This window comes from Colius striatus, chromosome Z (genome assembly GCF_028858725.1).
Source record: "Colius striatus isolate bColStr4 chromosome Z, bColStr4.1.hap1, whole genome shotgun sequence".
NCBI lineage: Eukaryota > Metazoa > Chordata > Aves > Coliiformes > Coliidae > Colius > Colius striatus.
This window is the reverse complement of record NC_084790.1, coordinates 53,841,546-53,847,300: the sequence shown is the minus strand read 5'-3', so window position 1 is coordinate 53,847,300 and position 5,755 is coordinate 53,841,546. Positions and strand designations below refer to the sequence as shown.

The 5,755-nt window shown below is 38.3% G+C and overlaps 1 long non-coding RNA gene across 1 annotated transcript; it reads right to left on the bottom strand.

The window, feature by feature from the left end:
- Positions 1–1,653: 1,653 nt before the first annotated feature.
- LOC133628737 (uncharacterized) lies at positions 1,654–4,991 on the bottom strand. The gene is made up of 3 exons (XR_009820812.1): positions 4,601–4,991; positions 3,598–3,763; positions 1,654–3,270 (listed from the first exon to the last, which is right to left on the bottom strand). It is a non-coding gene; the product is annotated as an uncharacterized LOC133628737 (long non-coding RNA).
- Positions 4,992–5,755: the final 764 nt, after the last annotated feature.

Genomic DNA, 5,755 nt, shown 5'->3' with positions numbered 1-5,755 from the left:
AGATTCATTCTGCATTTTAGTACATGATACAGCATGCAAAGGTTATCTTCTATTTTAAAGTAAATTGAGTTTTCAAAGACTTCGAAAGTTTTTTGTGTGAGTAAGTGATATTTTATAAATAGTTTGTTTGCAACATAGCCAAAGGTGACAAGTCTGTGCCACTTGATTGCAACAGGTCAAGAGGATGCCTCCTGCTCACATAACTCAGTATGCAAACACACCTTTACCACCAGAAGTGAACCTTTTACTTGAAATGAGGTAGTTACATAGGGGAAACAAACACGGACAGCTCAAAATGTGAAGTAGTGACCAAGCTGGCCATAGATCCAAATAGGCTTTGTCCCTGCTGAAGGCTCCTCCAGGAGCATGGCCATCTGCACAAGGCAGCACAGACAGGAGTGCAACCATTGGACACCACATGCTGTGCTTAATGTTGCAACTGTCCAGAAGCAGACGTCTTTTTCACAACAAACAAGCTTTATTTTTACCCATTTCTTTCTCAGAGTGATTAGCTATTGAGAAAAGCATTGTTTTAGTAACTTGCTACTAACAGAAACTGTAGACCCATTGATGTAGTCTTAACCCACAGAAGTGTTCAATTTCTGGGTGGATCTATTTAGTGTGAATATTTTCTGAAAAGTTATTTTGAGTTTATGAGTAGAAGAAGATACAGCATCATGTTCCCGTGTAAGCACTGTCAGTGTCTGCAAGAGTTTACTATTCTGGGTGGTTTGGGGATTTTTTTTTAGTTGGTCTAATTCAGGTCTGGCTATAAACTCCTTGAACAATACCCAAAGACATTGGAATAGTCCACAGCAGTACATAGAACAGGTTTTCCAGCACTGTCCTCTGCTAAGGCCTTGTTTAAAACCTGACAGAATGCTTCATGTAAGCATTAAGGAACATGGAGATTGAGATGGAGCTAGAACCAAGCACCTTAAATGATGATAAGATGTAAGCCTGATCATATACAGAATACTCATGGTGCTCCAGAGTATTAATTACATCTAAACTAAATTAACAGATCAAAATAGGTAATTGAGGGACCAAAATAATGACCAAAGCCCTTGCCAGAGACCCCAGCTCTCTATGAAGATGTTATCAAGGAGTCAAGGCTTTTCACAGCCTTGGCAAGAGGATGAGACAGGGAAGATAAACACCAGAGGCTCAGGTGGGAGATAAGAAGCAGCCTTTTGCCCATCAGGAGAGCCCAGCAGAGAGGCCAGGGTGCAGGGGAGTTTTGCTGCCTGTGGCCTTGGCAGGACAACACCTGGAAATGCCTGATCTGATCCCTTAATTGAGCCTGCTATATGCAAGGTGCAGGCCAGGAGCCCTGCCGAGGTCCCTGGGATTTCCTCTGAGGGAGTACAGCTGGGACTGGCTGCAGAAAGGGTATGGGCCAAGGAGTCACATACAAGACAGCAATCTGTCTAAAGACTCACATGTGGAAAGCAGTATTTTCCTTATGTGGCATTGAGAGAGGTCAGCAGAAACGTCTTAGTTCATTATGTACAACTTTATAGTCATTATATGCTGTTGTTCAGTATATATTAATAGATAAGCAGTGCATATATATATATATATACTCATATGCTATAATTACATAGTAATGTAAGAGGGTAGAAAACAAGAATGGCTAGATATCTTAAATCATATTAAAAATCCTGTCCTAATTGTCATTATAGAGATCTAGTTGAACAGTTCAGACAAGTATGGTCTGATCAGGAAACAGAGAAGACCAAAAGGCTGTTTCAAGGACATGTATGCTTATTCTGTACTCCAGAAGGGCTATTGAAGGCTACAGTAACTAAACATTTCTCACTAAAAGCGATATTGCTGTCATATAGGGAACTACAGTAGGCTGTAAACAACGAAGATAATGGAGAAGAATCTTATGAGTCTTTCTCTGGGTGACCAAAGCATTTATCAAAACCATAAAATCTTTATACTAATGTGAAATTCCAATTATCATTTTGATGAGAAAGCAATACAAGAGGACACAAACCACCCAGAAAATACTGGAAAGCTGTCAAAACACTTGGCAGATGATGGACAAAACAACTGGAGGGGAATGTGATATTTAATCACAACCACTACAAAAGATGTGGCTGAAAATGTGAGCATGGTGGCCACCATAAGAAAGAATGACCATAGTAGAGTCAGCATTTTTAGAAAATAAAGGAATGTTAAAACAAATAATGACTATTTTTTTTCTTTTATGTATTTAATGCCTCCTCCCATGCTTCAGTGTTTACTGAAATTACAAACTGCAATCACCTAGCAGAGCTGCACCAGTGACCCTGGGCTGAGAATTGAGACTAGGCTAATGTCACAGATGTGTGAAATGCATCTCACTCAAAAGGGAGAAGCTGCAGTATGTTTTATTGAGGTAAAATAATAACTTGATGGAGTCCAATAATGGATTCAATGGATTTTAATAAAGTTTTACAGTGGTTTGACAAGGTCCACTAAGTCCTGATGGCAAGGTTCACCTTAGCAATTACTGCATGGAAGAAACATACAGAGGAAAATTGAGTTAGAATGATTTACAGAGACATGTGATGCAAAGAGACCAAAAACCTTCCTATTGAGTCATGAGGTTCAGAGCAGACCCCTTTGCTTTCTAAACTCCTGATAGAGCCTAGGTGCAGCTAGGTCCAATCTTAATCTCAGACTTGGACAATAGACTATTCCTAATGGAATTATCTAGAAAATGTTTATAATAATGAGTAGTTACATGGATCAATAATACTTCTCCAGTGTCAGTTTATTGTGCTATCTGTCACTTGTAGAAGATGTATTATGAGTAAGAGACCTCTTTGATTTGGGTAAGGAAGGACCTCTTAGTCTCAAGTAAGGGATCTCAAACCTTGAGATGTGTCCCTGCTCCAGCAGAGAGGTACTTGATGTGCAGTTCAGCTGTGATTCAGGGAGAGCTCCAATACACCACTCAACAGTATTGATAAGATCAATGTCCTCATTTCAGCTCTGGTGTCTTGATGTGTACATTAGTGATCTTGCATTTTGGGGTCTTGAAACCACCTTTTGAAAGATTTTTCTGAGGCACTTTCACTCCTTTGTGAGCCAGGAGCTTTCCAGCTTGCCAGTTCACCACAGGGCATGAGTTCTGTTGCTCCTTAGCCTGAATCAACATACGGATAGAGGACAAATGTATCCATCACAGCTAAGGAAGGAATGACTCAGAGTGGGCTTGTTAAATAGAATGTTTGCATCTCCCAGGCTGAGATCACAGAATTGTCAACTGTTAACCTGTGGGAATGCAAAGAGGAAAACAGAATTTTCAGGTAGCAGGAAAAAAACCCACATAAACTCTGTTTAAAAGGTGGACAGAGAAAATACAGAAAATACAGATCAGTCTGGCTATAAGTCAGGGGCAAGAGGAAATGTGACAAACAGCAAATAAACAATATGCAAGTACTTAGAAGATGATGAAGAACAACCATCATGGATTAAAAAAATTATAATATCTTGTGCCTAGGTAAGATGTTACATATCTCAGTATCTAAACTGACAATCCTTGCAAATAATCCAGAGTAGCACAAACTGAACTAAACTATTAATAAGAGGAGTACTCACAAGACCCTTTTATTATGGTGTTCCAGTCATTTCAAAGGTGTGCTGTCAAGGAGAAGAGACAGACCAAACTGAGTTCAGAGAGTCTTCTACTAGACAAGAGTCTAGTACTATTTGACATTTTAATCAGTTGCTTGCATGAAGGGAGACAATGAAGATGCAAAAAGAACTAGAAAAAAAGATGCAGAGAAAATTGCAGATGGCATTGAAGAGAAAGAGACTGCAATTAGGTTGGAACAGTTCAGACTGACCTTAAAAATGAGGAAAATTATTTTCTACATTTAGGAAGAATTAAAACTATAAATACAAGCGGTGTCTGATTATACAGAAGAATTTGGGGTTGTGGCTGATTCAGAATGAGATAACAATATAATATCATAAAAACAGGCAAGCATCATGCAGGTTTATGTACATGAACATTTTAACTGTAAGGTATGTGAAATATTTCCTCTGCTGGAAACAAATAGGGCCCGCAGTGCCATGACCAGGTTTGGACACTGCAGTTCAGAAAAGAGGAAACCTCTAATCCAGTAATAAGAATTATCACAGGTACAGAAAATATGGCTTATAAAGAAAGAATGTGAGACTGGCTGTTGTTTTATACAAAGTCAACTTGGGCAAGAACTTGAAGAAGTTTTCAGCTATATAAAGTTAGCAGTTAAGATGAAAGACATACATTTGACACAACCAGTGCAGGACAAAGAACAATGTATTTAGAGTATAGAAATATATTTCAGGATCCAAAAAGATTTTTTTAAGGGTAAGTAAAAATAATCACTGGAATAGACTTCTCATAGAGGTTATGGAGTTCTCACTGCATATTGGAGAAATATCTATCAAGAATAACTTCAATATGACAAGAGAAGTAGATTTGCAAAGACATCAAAAAACCCTAGTCCATTTTACAGGACCTCATAATTACAATTTCTTTATAATGAGCAGAAAACTATCAATGTGAGATATTTATTAAGTGGCGTGATAAGAGGACTTGATTGTGAGCACTTACACTGAAACGATGCTTGTGTCACCCACTTGTCAGTCATCTACATCTAAGGAATCTGGCATTCTCTCAACTTGAAAACTGTCCTGTGATTTCCAAAAGACTTGTCAAACTTTTCTCTCTTCTTCCTCATGTAGGAATGCAGTTTGCAGTGGCATTCCAGACCTGTGCAGTCCTTAATGGAGGAGTTCTCTTAGCCTTTGGAAAACTTCTCTTCTCTTCTCTTCTCTTCTCTTCTCTTCTCTTCTCTTCTCTTCTCTTCTCTTCTCTTCTCTTCTCTTCTCTTCTCTTCTCTTCTCTTCTCTTCTCTTCTCTTCTCTTCTCTTCTCTTCTCTTCTCTCCTCTCCTCTCCTCTCCTCTCCTCTCCTCTCCTCTCCTCTCCTCTCCTCTCCTCTCCTCTCCTCTCCTCTCCTCTCCTCTCTTCGCTTTTGAAAAAGCTATCAAAACATCCTTTAAACAACAACATCTTTGGCTAAGTAAATAAGTGGATTCATGTCCTTATGTCAGGTACTTTTTTTCCTGAAGACTGAAAGCAAGCTTAGGTTTAAACTTTATTCAAGGTCTTTTCAGAGGTCCATTCAGAGGTAAGAACATGCAGGTGCTTATTTGTAAGCACTCTTCCCTGTACATGGATGAGATGTTAAGTTTGATTTATCTTTTTAATGGACAGATCAGTATTTTTGGTGAGGTCACTTCCAATAGTGAGTTTTTAATGACAGTTAGAGAAACACATTGATCTGATTAGAGATTGATCAACTGTAGCTCAGGCAAAACACCTTGCATCCACATTTCAACTGCTCTTGTTGTTAATTGCTGAGCTTTTAATCTTTCATCATTTAAGCTAGATATACTCAAGTAATTAGATGATTGCTAGCTGGAGTTCTTGTTGGGAGAAATTACTGCAATTTGAAATGAATTGCAACACACTTGAGCTACATAGTTACATTTAACTCATTTAAATGTGACTGATTTGTTAGTATTTCTTCATAAAGTTTTACAAAAGCTCTGTAAAAATTGTTATATATTTATATAAAGTCAAAATGAACTGTCAAGGTTCAGTAAAACAGCAGACAAGATTATAGTGGCAAAGCAAAATCACTAACAGCTATTACATTTGTACGTTTTGTGGGTTTTTTATAAGAAATCAGCAGTATGACTGTA